Raw genomic sequence first — 16,691 nt, forward strand, 5'->3', positions numbered from 1 at the left:
TTTTCTTTTATATCTTTTAGTGGAAAGTGACCTGTTGTGTTTGTGGAAGCTCTGGAATCCCGCGGGAGAAGGATCACTCAGTCCTCTGGCGGGCAGCCAAGTACAACTTGTTCTGGAGCAGAGAATCTCGATGAAGCGGCATTATCAAGTGAGACGGGTCATGCTGGCAGGAGGTTGGTTAGACTGTTGATTAGCTAAGCTGTTACTTAACAGGCTGCGGGAAATCAAATTAATTGTTTGTACACAATACGATAAAATTTTCTATATCGCGCAAACATATTGAGGTGTTTAGTGGTCTATTATAAGGCACAGGTTTAATAGTTCTCACTTATGCATGCTTGAACAGCACTTGGAAAGTTAAAACATAACTTTCCCTGGTTGTAAACTCTTTGAACACGCAAAAGAAACAACAGTCAGCTCTTAAAAGGGGCAAAGTGACAAAAGCTTAATGGTTTTGTTTTTGTGTTATTGTAACTTACTCCTATTCGTAAAGTAGAGGCTCGTTCAGACATCAGTGATTTTTCCTGTACGCCAAAAAAAAAGTCAGAGATTCATTTCAGTGTTTTTAATCAGAGTTTGGCCCGTGACAGTTTTTGCCATCAAAGCTTCATCAGTTTGTCTTGGATAAAAAAAACCCAAAAAAACTGATGGCGGTTTGTCAAACTTCTCCTATCAGTCTGTGAAAAATGAACTACACAGGGATGGCGTCTGTGTGCTACTCAGTGTTTTTTCATGGAGCCGAAGTCTTGAATTGGTGAATTTCACCCAAGATTTGGATCAATGTCGGACAAGTCTCTGTCCTTTTATGCAGACCATTCGGTCCAAGGAAAAAAACGGATGTGTGAACTGCCCCATAGACTATCATAGGTACGAGTGCTATCTGTAAACAATAAAAAACAGAGAAAGCAACTATGCAAGAAAAACTGACATGTGATGGAGCCCTAAGGCTGGTTGGATGCATCAGGTTTTTTCTCATATGTGAAAAATGCTCTGTTGCTACTATGCCGAATCCATTTTTGACCCGTGTTTGAGTTTTTACATCCGTTTTTCTCATGTAAAGAAAACAATTTCCTTGCTTTTGTTGACCATTAAAGAGTTAAATACTAACAGCGTACCAGGGACATTTGTGTGCCATCTGTTTTTTTTATCACTGAGACACTGACTTGCAGTGGCCAGTTTAGTCCGCAACATGGCTCAAAGAAAACAATTTTCTTGCTTCTGTTGACCATTAAAGAGTTAAATACTTACAGCGTAACAGGGACATTTGTGTGCCATCTGTTTTTTTTTATATAGCAAACAATTGGTTTGTAAAAAAAAAAGGATGTGAAAATTCAGTTGTTTTTTTAAAGGCTTTATTTTCCATTTGGTACCACAATGAAAATATTAACATTAAAATGTCCACTGCAGCCAGGTCAATGTCAGACTTGGGATCAATATAATGTAGTTGCATAGAAAGAATCAACAACAACCAAAGAACCATATCCATACTCAATACATGCAACTTCATACCCAACACACAATCATACCGGAGCCCCATGCCCACCCTCCCCTCCCCCGAAACATCTTTAAGTTATGCAGACATATGGTAGAAGTAATAATACTGGGAGAGTCCTATTGGGCAGTGTCTGCTATTGCTAACCACTGTCCCCATACCTTATTAAATTTATAACCACACTTCCATTTGTATGCAGAACTTTATATAGTGGAATATACAGTGGGTACGGAAAGTATTCAGACCCCTTTACATTTTTCACTCTTTGCTTCATTGCAGCCATTTGATACATACAAAAAAGTTCATTTTTTTCTCATTAATGTACACTCTGCACCCCATCTTGACTGAAAAAACAGCAATGTAGAAATTTTTGCAAATTTATTAAAAATGAAAAACTGAAATATCACCTGGTCATAAGTATTCAGACCCTTTGCTCACTACTGAATAGAAGCACCCTTTTGAGCTAGTACTGTACAGCCATGAGTCTTCTTGGGAATGATGCAACAAGTTTTTCACACCTGGAGTTGGGGATCCTCTGCCATTCTTCCTTGCAGATCCTCTCCAGTTCCGTCAGGTTGGATGGTGAACGTTGGTGGACAGGCATTTTCAGGTCTCTCCAGAGATACTCAATTGGGTTTAGGTCAGGGCTCTGGCTGGACCAGTCAAGAATGGTCACAGCGTTGTTCAGAAGCCACTCCTTTGTTATTTTAGCTGTGTGCTTAGGGTCATTGTGATGTCTCACTCTTGGGATTGCATTGGCAGGTGATGAGCAGCGCCTGGTTTTCTCCGCACATACCACATAGAATTATCACCAAAAAGTTCTATCTTCGTCTCATAAAACCAGAGAATCTTATTTTTCATAGTCGTGGAGTCCTTCATATGTTTTTTTTAGCAACTCTATGTGGGCTTTCATATGTCTGGCACTGAGGAGAGGCTTCTGTTGGGCCACTCTGCCATAAAGGCCCGACTGGTGGAGGGCTGCAGTGATAGTTGACTTTGTGGAACTTTCTCCAATCTGCATCTGTGGAGCTCAGCCACAGTGATCTTGGGGTTCTTCTTTACCTCTCTCACCAAGGTTCTCCCACGATTGCTCAGTTTGGCTGGGTGGCCAGGTCTAGGAAGACTTCTGGTGGTCTCAAACTTCTTCCATTTAAGGATTATGGAGGCCACTGTGCTCTTAGGAACCTTGAGTACTGCAGAAATTCTTTTGTAACCTTAGGCAGATCTGTGGCTTGCCACAATTCTGTCTTGGAGCTCCTTGGCCAGTTCCTTTGACCTCATGATTCTCCTTTGGTCTGACATGCACTGTGAGCTGTGAGGTCTTATATAGACAGGTATGTGCCTTTATAAATCTAGTCCTATCAGTTTAATTAAACATAGCTGGGCTCCAATGAAGGAGTAGAAAAATCTCAAGGAGGATCACAAGGAAATGGACAGCATGTGACTTAAATATGAGTGTCTGAGCAAAGGGTCTGAATACTTATGACCATGTGATATTTCAGTTTTTCTTTTTTGATAAATTTGCAAACATTTCTACATTTCTGTTTTTTTTGTCAAGATGGGGTGCAGAGTGTACATTAATGAGAAAAAAATGAACTTTTTTGAATTTACCAAATGGCTGCAATGAAACAAAGAGTGAAAAATGTAAAGGGGTCTGAATACTTTCCATACCCACTGTACTGCAATTCTTGGCTAATTGCAGTAAATGAACAATACTGGAGACTTCTTAGGTTTTCCATGCCATTATAATTATCTTTCTAGCACAGAAAAATACATAAAAAAGTCTGTCTTCAATCAGCTCATCTGTAACACCCAGAAGACACTTTAGGGGACAACACCATAGGGAATTCAAAGTGTTCATGAAGAAACAGAAGTAGGTCAGACCAGAATGGGAGACTTTTTGGGCAGAACCAATTGAGTACAGAAAGGAACTCACCGCCGCTTGACAGTGAAAGCACAAATCACCATCCCAAACCCCCTCAACCTTTCTGGAGGATAATAAACTCTATTCAGAAATTTTGTCTGGATCAAACAGTCCCTAGCACCAGCGTCGGACTGGCCCACCGGAGAACCGGAGGATTCTCCGGTGGGCCCTGGCATCTGGTGGGCCCTGGCACCTGCTGGCATACAGGGCCAGCAGTTGCCTAGGGCCCCCGCTGCTCCAGGGGATCCCAGCCAGTGGTGTGTCGCACACCATGCAGCTGCTATGGGGGCCCCTGCCAGCGGAGCAGCAGCGGGTGTCAGGAGGCAGGAGCCCCTGTCCCCGCTGCTAAAGAGAAATGAATATTCACTGCGAAGCAGTGAATATCATTTCAGGTCTCCACCCCCAGAGGCCCCGCCCCCAGCCCAGTAAGCTGCTCTGCAGACTACAGCTGTAAATCAGGGCCGGCGCCGCCCTCAGTCCTCTCTGCTCCTGACTCACAGCCAGTGCGCGATGAGGTCACTACATCGCGCACCCGCTGTGTGTCTGGCAGAGGGGGCAGCTCCTGACACTGAAGCCGGGATCAGCGTGGGAGCGAGGAGGAGAGGTGAGTATTGTGTTTTTTTTGTTTTTTTTTTATATCTCTCTCACTCTCTCTATCTGTATCTATCTATCTATCTATCTCTCTCTATATATATATATATATCTCTCTCTATCTCTCTTATATCTATCTATCTTTCTATCTCTATCTATTATCTATATCTATCTATCTCTATATCTATCTCTATCTAATATCTATATCTATCTATTTCTATCTCTATCTATCGCTCTATCTTTATATCTATCTTTCTATCTCTATATCTATCTCTATATCTATCTATCTATCTATCTATCTCTATATCTATCTATCTTACTCTATCGATCTCTATATCTATTATCTCTATATTTATTATCTATCTAGCTACCATCTATATCTATCTATCTTTATCTATATATATCTCTATCTAATATCTATATCTATCTATCTCTATACCTATCTATCTATTTATCTATCCGTTATCTATCTCTATATCTTTTCTCTGTATCTATCTATATCTATATCTCTCGCTATCTATCGCTCTATCTCTATATCTCTCTATAGCTATCTATATATCTATCTATCTCTATATCTATCTCTCTGTATATCTATCTATCGCTCTATCTCTATATCTTTCTATCTCTATATCTATATATCTATCTATCTTTCTCTATCTATTTATCTCTATATCTTTTCTCTGTATCTATCTCTCTCTATATCTACAGTATATCTATCTATCTCTATATATATCTATTATCTCTATATCTATATCTATTTCTCTCTATATCTCTCTCTATATCTATCTATCTATCTCTATCTCTATATCTATCTCTCTGTATATCTATCTATCTTTCTATCTCTATATCTATCTCTATATCTATCTATCTTTCTCTATCTATCTCTATCTATTATCTATATCTATCTCTATCTATCTATCGCTCTATCTCTATATCTATCTTTCTATCTCTACATCTATCTCTATATCTATCTATATCTATATCTATCTATTATGTCTATCTATCTAGCTATCTCTATTATCTATATCTACCTATCTCTATATCTTTCTATCTTACTCTATCTCTATATCTATCTGTTATCTCTATATTTATTATCTATCTTTATCTATCTCTATCTATTATCTATATCTATATCTATCTCTCTATCTATTTATCGATCTCTGTATCTATCTCTCTCTATATCTATCTCTCTCTCTATCTACCGCTCTCTCTATCTCTATCTATCTTTATATCTATATCTATCTATCTCTATATCTATCTATTATCTCTATATCTATCTACCTATCAATCTCTATATCTATCTCTATATCTATCTCTATATCTCTCTCTATATCTCTCTATAGCTATCTATATATTATCTCTATATCTATCTATATATTATCTCTATATCTATCTATCTCTATATCTATCTCTATATCTGTCTATCTATCTATCTATCTATCTCTATATCCATATCTATCTCTATATCTATCTATCTCTATATCTATCTAACACTATATCTCTGTATCTATCTCTATATCTCATTATCTATCTCTATCTCTCTCTTTATCTATCTATCTATTGATCTATCCATCTATCTCTATATCTATCTCTATATCTATCTATTATCTCTATTATCTCTATCTATCTATCTCTATATCTATTATCTCTATATCTATCTATCTCTATATATATCTCTATATCTATTTTTATTTATAGCCATCTATCTATATATATTTATCTCTATATCTATCTATATATGTCTATATTATTATTATTATATCTGTATATCTCTATCTATTATGTATCTCTATCTATATATCTATCTCTATATCTTTCTATCTATAGCTATCTATCTCTATATCTATCTATCTATCTATCCATTATCTATTTTCTATCTATCTCTATATCTATCTACCTATCGATCTATCTATCTATATTTCTTTCTATATCTATCTTTATATCTATCTCTATCTATCTCTATGAATCTTTCTATCTACATCTATCCATTATCTACTTTCTATCCATTCTCTACTATCTATCTCTATATCTATCTATTTCTACATCTATCTTTCTATCTATATCTATCTAACTCTATATCTATATAGCATTATTCCCTATGAGGGGGGCAGTATTATACCCTATGAGGGGGCAGCATTATACCCTATGAGGAGGCAGCATTATACCCTATGAGGAGGGCAGCATTATTCCCTATGAGGGGGGCAGTATTATACACTATGAGGGGGGCAGTATTATACCCTATGAGGGGGGCAGTATTATACCCTATGAGGGGGCAGCATTATACCCTATGAGGAGGCAGCATTATACCCTATGAGGAGGGCAGCATTATTCCCTATGAGGGGGGCAGTATTATACCCTATGAGGGGGGCAGTATTATACCCTATGAGGGGGGCAGTATTATACCCTATGAGGGGGTGCATTATTCCCTATGAGGGGGGCAGTATTATACCCTATGAGGGGGGCAGTATTATACCCTATGAGGGGGTGCATTATACCCTATGAGGGGGTGCATTATACCCTATGAGGGGGTGCATTTTTCCCTATGAGGGGGGCAGTATTATACCCTATGAGGGGGGCAGTATTATATTCTATAAGATGGCTGCATTATATTCTATGAGATGGCTGCATTATACTATGTGAGGGGGCTGCTTTATATTCTATGAGGGGGCTACCCCAACTCCTGCTACATAATTAAGACATGTACAACCTTATATTATACCCGGATATTAGCGTGTTTTACCGCATAATTGGTGGTCTGGTATTTAACTCTATGCAGCTACATAGTGGGCCCCAAGAATGATTTTCTCTGGTGGGCCCAAGGTGTTCCAGTCCGATGCTGCCTAGCACTCACCAATAAAGAATAAAATGTATCTTCCACCTCTCCACTATCCCTCCAACATCAAGTATGGTATGACATAAGCCTTATCAAAAGGCTTGACAAAAGATGAATGGAGAAGAGAATTATGCTTGTCTGAGAAGTTTAGGTAAGTCAGATGTACTCAAGCGCCCAACAATTTTTAAAAGCCAAGTGACATCGGCACTACTCCAAACTGCGCGTGTACTGTTTAATGGATTTGTTCGTATATATAGAAACTTAGCAGTTGGAGGAACCCAATATCTTGCCTGGAAATCACCCAAGCTTGGCAGTTCGGAAGTATCTGAGAAAATATGAAATGTGAATCTGACACTACCTCACCCAAAGAACCACATCAGGCAGAGAATATAAATGTGAAAATTCAATTTGATTTGAATGTATCTGTGATCTATGTCAAGAAAAAAAATATTGCTCACTGGCGAAAAAAATGATGGCCTCCATCTTTATTAACACCTATGTTTTGGCCTGTGTTTATAACAGAAGCCACAAAGATCTATCACACAACAGAACCCATCTAGTGGGCTCAACCTCGCTTAATACAAGTGCTTTGTATTACGGCGAATCCTCGCAGTGCATAGTGTGTCCGCTTGGAGGATTCACAAGTCTGCAGTCACACAGAGTGACTGCAGATTTTTCATTTTAGACCGAACAACCCCTTTAATTGAGCTGGGAAAAGTGAAGGGGGGGGAGTAGGCTATAAACGGCTAGTCAATTAATAAAATGCAAAGTAAATGAACAGAAGAGAAATCTAAATCACATCATTATTTGTTGTGAATGCCCTTTGTTTTCAAAACAGCATAAATTCTTCTTAACCCATTAGTGACAGAGCCAGTTTGCAGCTTAATGACCAGGCCAATTTTTACAATTCTGACCACTGTCACTTTATGAGGTTATAACTCTGGGACGCTTTAATGGATCCCTCTGATTCTGAGTCTGTTATTTCGTGACATATTTTACTTCATGTTAGTGGTAAAATTTCTTCGATAAGTCTTGTGTTTATTTATGAAAAAAACAGAAATATGGCAAAAATTTAGCAATTTTAAAACTTTAAATTTTTATGCCCTTAAATCAGAGAGATGTGTCACACAAATTTCTTAATAAATAACATTTCCCACATGTCTACTTTACATCAGCACAATTTTGGATGCAAAATTTTTTTTGTTAGGAAGTTATAATGGTTAAAAGTTGACCAGCGATTTCTCATTTTTACAACAAAATTTACAAAACCATTTTTTTAGGGACCACATCATATTTAATGTCATTTTAAGAGGTGTACATGACAGAAAATACCCAAAAGTGACACCGATCTAAAAACTAGACCCCTCAAGTTGCTCAAAACCACATTCAAGAAGTTTATTAACCCTTTTACGTGCTTCACAGGAACTAAAGCAATGTGGAAGGAAAAAATTAACATTTAACTTTTTTTTGCAAAAAATTTACTTCAGAACCAATTTTTTTTATTTCCACAAGTGTTAAAAGAGAAAATGAACCACAAAATTTGTTGTGCAATTTCTCCAGAATACGCTGATACCCCATATGTAGGGGTAAACCACTTGTTCAGCGCACGGTAGAGCTCACAAGGGAAGGAGCACCGTTTGACTTCAACGCAGAATTGGCTGGAATTGAGATCGGATGCCATGTTGTGTTTGGAGAGCCCCTGATGTTCCTAAACAGTGGAAACCCCCAACAAGTGACCCCATTTTGGAAACTAGAAACCTTAAAGAACTTATCTAGATGTGTGGTGAGCATTTTGAACCTTCAAGTGCTTCACAGAAGTTTTAACGTAGAGCCATGAAAATTAAAAATAATTTTTTTTTACTCAAAAATGATTTTTTAGCCCGCTATTTTTTATTTTCGCAAGGCTAACAGGAGAAATTGGACCACAAAAGTTTTTGTGCAACTTGTCCTGAGTACGCTGATACCCCATATGTGGGGGGAAGCACTTGTTCAGCGCACGGTAGAGCTCGCAAGGGAAGGAGCGCCGTTTGACTTTTTTCAACGCAGAATTGGCTGGAATTGAGATCAGATGCCATGTTGCGTTTGGAGAGCCCTTGATGTTCCTAAACAGTGGAAACCCCCAACACGTGACCCCATTTTGGAAACTAGAAACCTTATTGAACTGATCTAGATGTGTGGTGAGCATTTGAACCATCAAGTGCTTCACAGAAGTTTATAACGTAGAGCCACTAAAATTAAAAATAATTTTTTTTTACTCAAAAATGATTTTTTAGCCCGCTATTTTTTTTTTTTTTGCAAGGCTAACAGGAGAAATTGGACCACAAAAGTTTTTGTGCAATTTGTCCTGAGTGCGCTGATACCCCATATGTGGGGGGAACCACTGTTTGGGTGCATGGGAGAGCTTGGAAGGGAAGGAGTGCCATTTTGGAATGCAGACTTTGATGGAATGGTCTGCGGGCGTCATGTTGCGTTTGCAGAGCTCCTGATGTGACTAAACAGTACAAACCCCCCACAAGTGATCCCATTTTGGAAACTAGACCCCCGAAGGAGCTTATCTAGATATGTGGTGAGCACTTTGAACCCCCAAGTGCTTTGGAGAAGTTTATAAACGTAGAGCCGTGAAAATTAAAAATTTTTTTTCCTCAAAAATGATGTTTTAGCCTGCTATTTTTTATTTTCACAAGGCTAACAGTAGAAATTGGACCACAAAAGTTGTTGTGCAATTTGTCCTGAGTACGCCGATACCCCATATGTGGGGGGGAACCACTGTTTGGGCGCATGGGAGCGCTCGGAAGGGAAGGAATGCCTTTTTGGAATGCAGACTTTGATGGAATGGTCTGCGGGCATCATGTTGCGTTTGCAGAGCCCCATATTCTGACTCATGGATATGTAGAACGTATGGTGCCTGGATAGACCTCTCTTTCTGGGCCCCTTCCGTATCGACCTGTACTCACGTTCATACCGATTAATCAGACAGCTTAACTCAGCCACGATCTCATATAAGAAGACTCCAGGAAAAGAGGGATGCTTTAACTGAAATTCTTGTATTATGATGAAAGCAGCAGGTAAAAAGGAATATTCTTCAGAGGACATGTAACAGGATGCATACAGATGGAGGGACGATCACAAAATGGAGAATGAAGGAGGGAACAAACATACATCACAGGACTACAGGGAGAGAGTTGGAACAAAATACAGGGAAAGGCAAACTTCTGCCTAGCAACAGAGATGCAACACAAACAATGCAAATATTAAATGATTTCCCAAGTCGTGGGACATGACACTCCCCGTCTGAAATCCTTGGATTTCACGATGTCCGTAATTCTTCGAAGTCGTTCGAACCTGAAAAACAAGAGAAAAGAGAAAAACATGTATGCAATGATAAACATCAAACATTTTTGAAGTCCAACTCGTTGTTGTTGACCCGTAGATCACACCGGAAGATAAGTCCAAGACTATAAACCCATCTTCGGATTGGGGAAGCCGGAAACATGCCAACTCTTCCACCAACCCAGCAATCCAATGGAAAATGTCAATGTTCAATAAAAAACTGGGGAATGAGGAGGAATGCTCCCCGCCGTGAGCAACGTCCAGGAGCAATGTTCAGTTCATGTGACGTCCTCCTTTGGCAGTAGCAGCACGAGATCGGTGACCGGATGGAGGAAGGTTCGGGTAGAGCCCCCTTTTGTCACCTTAACTTCTGTCTTACGAGTCTTTCCGTCCTCGCTGGGCATGACCTTGGTGATAAGACCCATTGGCCAGTTGTTACGATGAGCCTCTTTGTCTTTTAAGAGAACAAGGTCTCCTTCTTGGAGATTGGGACTGGGTGTCTGCCATTTGTGACGGTTTTGAAGCAGGTGCAAGTATTTGGTCTTCCAACGGTGCCAAAACACGTTGGCTATGTGTTGTACTTGCTTCCACTGACGTTTGTAAATGTCCTTGTTATCGAAATTCCCGGGAGGAACTGTAGCAGCTCCAATCTTCTGTGTAAGAAGTGTAGCTGGGGTAAGAATCATTGGAGAATAACAACGTGGGACTTGGAGTTGCTCTAAGAACTTCAAGGACTTCTTCCATGTCTCCCACCTTTGCTGTTTCTGAGTCGGAAGTGGGGTGTCCCAATCAGTGTTCTCGGCAGTGAGCTGTCTTAACAGTATCTTGCCTTGAATAGTGATGGATGCTACAAACCCGAGAGGATCGTAGATGCTGTTTATGACGGATAGGACTCCTCGTTTGGTAAAGGGTTTGTCACAGGGCAACATTTGGAAGGTGAAGGTGTCCTGTTTGATATCCCACAGTAGACCAAGGCTGCGCTGTGTGGGAGGAACATCAGAACCTAGGTTGAGGTCCTTTAGGTTCGTGGCATGGTCCTCAGATGGAAACGCGCTCATTACTTCTTGACTGTTAGAGATGATCTTGTGGAGTCTGAGGTTTGACGTTGATAGCATTTCCTGTGTCCTGGAGAGTAGGTCAATTGTCTCTTCACTTGTGGGCAAGGACTTGAGCCCGTCGTCTACGTAGAAGTTCTTCTCTACGAATTGACGAGCATCGGATCTGTACTCTCTCTCACCTTCCTGGGCTGTCCGTCTCAGTCCGTAGATTGCCACAGCAGGTGAAGGACTGTTGCCGAAGACATGGACCTTCATCCGGTAGTCTATGACTTGATTGTTGACATTGTTGTCTTTGTGCCATAGGAACCTAAGATAGTTTCTGCTGTCTTCCTTCATGATGAAGCAATGAAACATCTGCTGGATGTCGGCCATTATAGCAACAGGTTCTTGTCTGAAGCGGATCAATACTCCAAGGAGGCTGTTGTTCAGGTTGGGTCCAGTTAGTAGCAGGTTGTTGAGAGAGAGGCCTTCATACTGAGCACTGGAGTCAAACACCACTCTGATCTGGTTAGGCTTGCGAGGGTGATAGACACCAAAGGATGGAAGGTACCAACATTCTTCTCCTTCCTTCAGTGGTGGCGCAGGTTCAGCATGATCTTTGTCAAAGATGTTCTGCATAAAGTCAATGAAATGCTTCTCCATCCCTGGTTTCCTCCTTAGGGTACGTTTTAAGGATGAGAACCTTGCAGTTGCTTGCTGCAGGTTGTTTGGCAACCTCGCTCTTGGGAAACGAAAGGGTAAAGGAGCTACCCAACTGTTGGAGTCATCTTGAACAAATTCTTTGTCCATAACCTTTATGAATTCTTTATCTTCCCTTGTGGGTGCTAACTTGTTGTCTTCACTTGTGGAATCGAACACTGTTGACCCGAGGTTTTCGTCCCAGGGCTGGAGCATGTTCATATTGTTGAAGGATTCCTGTTGCCTCTTGGTGTTGCTCACTTTCTCTTTCACCCAGTAATGATGTGGGCATGGCTGAAAATGAGTGCTGCGACCATTTGGCAAGATGTGTGTTTTGTAAGAGGAGATGTTATTAGGTCTCTTCATCTTGTGTATGCAAACATCGCCTATAATTACCCAGCCTAGATCAAAGCGTTGGGCAAATGGTGCGTCGTGTGGTCCGTTAATTTGCTGACGTACCTTGTGCAGCCGGAGAATGTCTCTGCCAAGCAGAATCAGGATATCTGCGCTGTTGTTGAGGGCTGGTATCTTGTTTGCTATCCCCTTGAGATGTGGGTGATGAAGAGCAGCCTCTGGCGTTGGGATCTCTTCTCGATTGGATGGAATCTGGTTGCACTCGACAAGTGTGGGTAAGGGTATCTCAACGGTGTTGTCGAGAGATGTCGCTATAAGACCACTGGCCCTTCTCCCAGAGACCTCTGTAACACCGCTGCAGGTATCTAAGGTGTAAGGGTAAGCATTTCCCTTTAAGTTAAACATATCAAAGAGTTCTGACCTTGCAAGTGATCGGTTGCTCTGATCATCCAAGAGGACGTACACCTTCGCGGCTTTCTCTGGGTGACCGTTGGGATATACGTTCACCAGGCAAATCTTCGCACAGGACTTGTCCCAGAGACCTTCTCCGCAGACTTCTGTGCATGAAGAAGATATTGTGGTATGACTTGCAGTTTGAGCTGCGTCCTCCCCGCCATGGCTCGTGGTGGGGGAAGGAGTACGTGTAGAGTCAGGACGGTATGGGTGGAGTGCTTGTACGTGATCCTCACTGTCACACTCCATACACTTAATTGTAGTTTTACAGTCTTTAGCAAGGTGTTCAGTAGAAGCACAACATCTGTAGCATACCCCGAACTTCTTTAGAAGTTCCTTGCGTTCTTGGAGCGGTTTCTTCCTGAAGCCGATGCACTTTTTTAAGGGATGTGGCTTCTTGTGGATGGGACACTCACGATTTGGGTTCTCTATCTTTTCACCCTTGTTGCTCTTGCCTGGGGCTGATGTTGGTAAGGGAAGAATATCCGTCTTCTTCACTGACACTGGACCCCTGCGGTTTCTGTCATTCGAGCGTGTGCTCACGTATTTAGAGGGAGGTGAAGCTGGGCCACTGGATTCTCCGTAGGAAAAGCTTGGGTCGTTCTTACGCTCTGGAATGTTTTTTATAAACTCACAGAAGTAGGAGAACGGAGGAAATGACACTTGATGGTCTTTCTTGTATTTTGACCCTATTGCAGTCCACTTCTCTTGTACATTGTATGGTAGCTTGGAGATAATGGGGTTTACTCCACGAGCAGTGTCCAGGTAGCTAAGGCCAGGTAGGTGGGTGTCTGCCTTGGCCAGCTGGAGCTCTAACAGCAGGTCACTGAGCTCTAGGAACTTTGAACTGTCCTTGCTGGATATCTTTGGAAAACTCTGTAGTCGCTTGAACAGTGCATCCTCTATGGCTTCTGGACTGCCAAAGTTTCTCTCTAGCCTTTCCCATGCAGCCATGAGACCAGCCGTTGGATTACTGATATGTACAGACCTGAGTCTCTTGACACGCTCTGTGGATTGTGGTCCTAACCATCTGATCAGCAGGTCCAGCTCTTCCGCAGCAGTGATGCCGAGGTCACCAGTTACGGTTCTAAAGGCACTTTTCCAACCTCTGTAATTTTCAGGTTGGTCGTCGAACCTTGTGAGACCGGTTTTAGTAAGTTCACGTTGAATCATGTACCTTGCGAAGTCGGACATGTCTGTTCTTTCTGACTTAGGATGCACAATTGTAGGCTGAGCGGTGTTGTACATAGAGGTGGAGACGTCTTGGCCTTGAAACATGGGGAAGTATGGAGTGGCATATGCATTTAGTCCAGCAACTGGTTTGGTGGGTATAGTTTCTGCTACATGTGGAGGTGGCACTGTGTGGTTGTCGAGGGTATAATGACCTTGAATGCAGGATTCTGTAAGTGGATCGGCATCCTGGTGCTCTAGAGAAGCGTCAACACCATCAAGAGTGTTAGTGATGATCTGCGGTTCGCCATCTTGGCTTAGCACGTAGTCTCTTGTGCGTTCAATAGGGTCTTCTGCCTCCATTTCACACAAACTGACGCTGTCTCTTTGACTCCCACTGACAGCCTGCTCGAGTACCTTTAATTCTGCCATGGCTGTTGCATGCTCACATTCCTTCTCTAGAGCTTCCTTTTCCGCTTTCACGCGTGCCGCTTCTGCATCCATTTCTGCTCTATTTTGTGCAGCAGCTGCATCCATTTCTGCTCTCTTTTGTGCAACAGCTGAGTCCATTTCTGCTCTCTTTTGTGCAGCAGCTGCATCCATTTCTGCTCTCTTTTGTGCAACAGCTGCGTCCATTTCTGCTCTCTTTTGTGCAAAGGCAGCTTGTACCTTAGTAGTTTCAGCCTTAGCACGTGCTCTTATAAGCTGCTCAGTAAGAGTAGAATATTTTGATGAACTTGACCTAGATGAACGTTTTGAGTGCTTACACGATTTGGATGAGCGAGTTGATGCATCTGGTGTTCGTGCGATTCTAGCCTCTATCTTGGCTTTAATGTCACGTACAGTGCAGTCTCTTTCAGAATTAAGCTGCTGGAAACCTTGCAATTCGTTTAAAGTCTCTGGGAGATTCAGTTTCTTCAGGAGAATAATGTATTGGTCACTCTTCTGCATATACATTTGGTATGCTGTGCATAATTGTTCTAGGACTCCCTCTGGTGGAAACTCATGAGAAGCAGGCCTTGATGCAGTGTCTATATGACTCAGCACTTTCTTCCATACTGAAGACACATCACTATATAATTCACATTTTGCAGTCTCTAAATTCTCCATGACTTTCCATCTGGGTTTGACTGTACGTTTTCCCCTTTCGCTAGATGGTGGATGGGGATCTGGGTCTCTTTCCTGTGCTTGTAAGTCTGGTAGGGACATTGTATTCCTTGCTTCAGACATGATTAGATTGCAGGCAGGAAGAGTTGATGATGGGGGTTATACTTCCCACTGTTCAGCAACAGGAAATACACAGACTCTGCACAGAGTTGATACTTTGTATCTAATGCTGGAGCAGCTGCAGGGTCCTGTGTAATGATGGGAGTTATATTCCTCTCTGTTCAGCTGCAGTGTGTGGCTTCTATGCACGCTGGGGTCTGGCTGGAACTGGGTTACAGTCTATCTGGGAAATGTCTTTTTCCACTGAGATTTAGCACAGACCTTGAGTTACTGTCTCTGAAGGCAGGTTATTCCTTTTTACTATTCTGACTCATGGATATGTAGAACGTATGGTGCCTGGATAGACCTCTCTTTCTGGGCCCCTTCCGTATCGACCTGTACTCACGTTCATACCGATTAATCAGACAGCTTAACTCAGCCACGATCTCATGTAAGAAGACTCCAGGAAAAGAGGGATGCTTTAACTGAAATTCTTGTATTATGATGAAAGCAGCAGGTAAAAAGGAATATTCTTCAGAGGACATGTAACACGATGCATACAGATGGAGGGACGATCACAAAATGGAGAATGAAGGAGGGAACAAACATACATCACAGGACTACAGGGAGAGAGTTGGAACAAAATACAGGGAAAGGCAAACTTCTGCCTAGCAACAGAGATGCAACACAAACAATGCAAATATTAAATGATTTCCCAAGTCGTGGGACATGACACCCCTGATGTACCTAAACAGTGGAAACCCCCCACAAGTGACCCCATTTTGGAAACTAGACCCCCCCCAAGGAGCTTATCTAGATGTGTGGTGAGCACTTTGAATCCCCAAGATCTTCACAGAAGTTTATAACCCAGAGCCGTGAAAATAAAAAGTCTTTTTTATTTCCACAAAAGTGATTTTTTAGCCCCCAATTTTTAGGCCCCCAAAGTTGGTAAATAGTGGAAACCCCTCAATTATTGCTCCAGCCCTAACCCCAACACACCCCTAACCCTAATCCCAACCTTAACCCTAATCCCAACTCTAATCCCTAAGCCTAATTCTAACCCTAATCCTAATTCGCCCTAACCCTAATTCTAACCCTAATTCTAGCCCTAACCCTAACCCTAGCCCTAACCCTAGCCCTAGCCCTAGCCCTAACCCTAGCCCTAATGGAAAAATGAAAAAAAAAATATTTTCTTTATTTCATTTAGTTTGCCTAACTAAGGGGGTGATAAACGGGGTGGTTATTCACTATTTTTTTTATTTTGATCACTATGATAGATTATCATAGTGATCAAAATGAATGAATGGAATCTGCCAGCTGGAGTCGGCAGATTCCCGGCGGGCGCACTGCGCATGCGCCCGCCATTTTCCCCGGATCCAAGATGGCGGTGCCCACCGGAGGACGTCGGCGGGACATAAGACCACCGGGAGGGGACGGGACAGAGGACCACGGAGAAGTACCGGGGGGGGATCGGGGACCCTCTTTCTCTTTCCTCTGATGTGCGATCACATCAGAGGAAAGAGAAATTAAATGCAAAATCGCAGCTTTTTTTTTGCGATCACCGCTATAGGGTTAATAACGGCGATCGCTAAAGCAGGGTCG

At 41.8% G+C, this 16,691-nt stretch overlaps 1 long non-coding RNA gene across 1 annotated transcript in view; it reads left to right on the plus strand.

Moving 5' to 3' along the window:
- Nucleotides 1–16,691, plus strand: part of LOC141050863 (uncharacterized) — a 90,766-nt gene that overhangs the window by 10,806 nt on the left and 63,269 nt on the right. The window contains exon 2 of the long non-coding RNA XR_012220545.1: nt 21–173. This is a non-coding gene — a long non-coding RNA (uncharacterized lncRNA). The remainder of the gene's footprint in view (nt 1–20; nt 174–16,691) is intronic.

This window comes from Dendrobates tinctorius, unplaced genomic scaffold (assembly GCF_039654945.1).
Source record: "Dendrobates tinctorius isolate UK_male_01 unplaced genomic scaffold, ASM3965494v1 ptg000154l, whole genome shotgun sequence".
Lineage (NCBI taxonomy): Eukaryota > Metazoa > Chordata > Amphibia > Anura > Dendrobatidae > Dendrobates > Dendrobates tinctorius.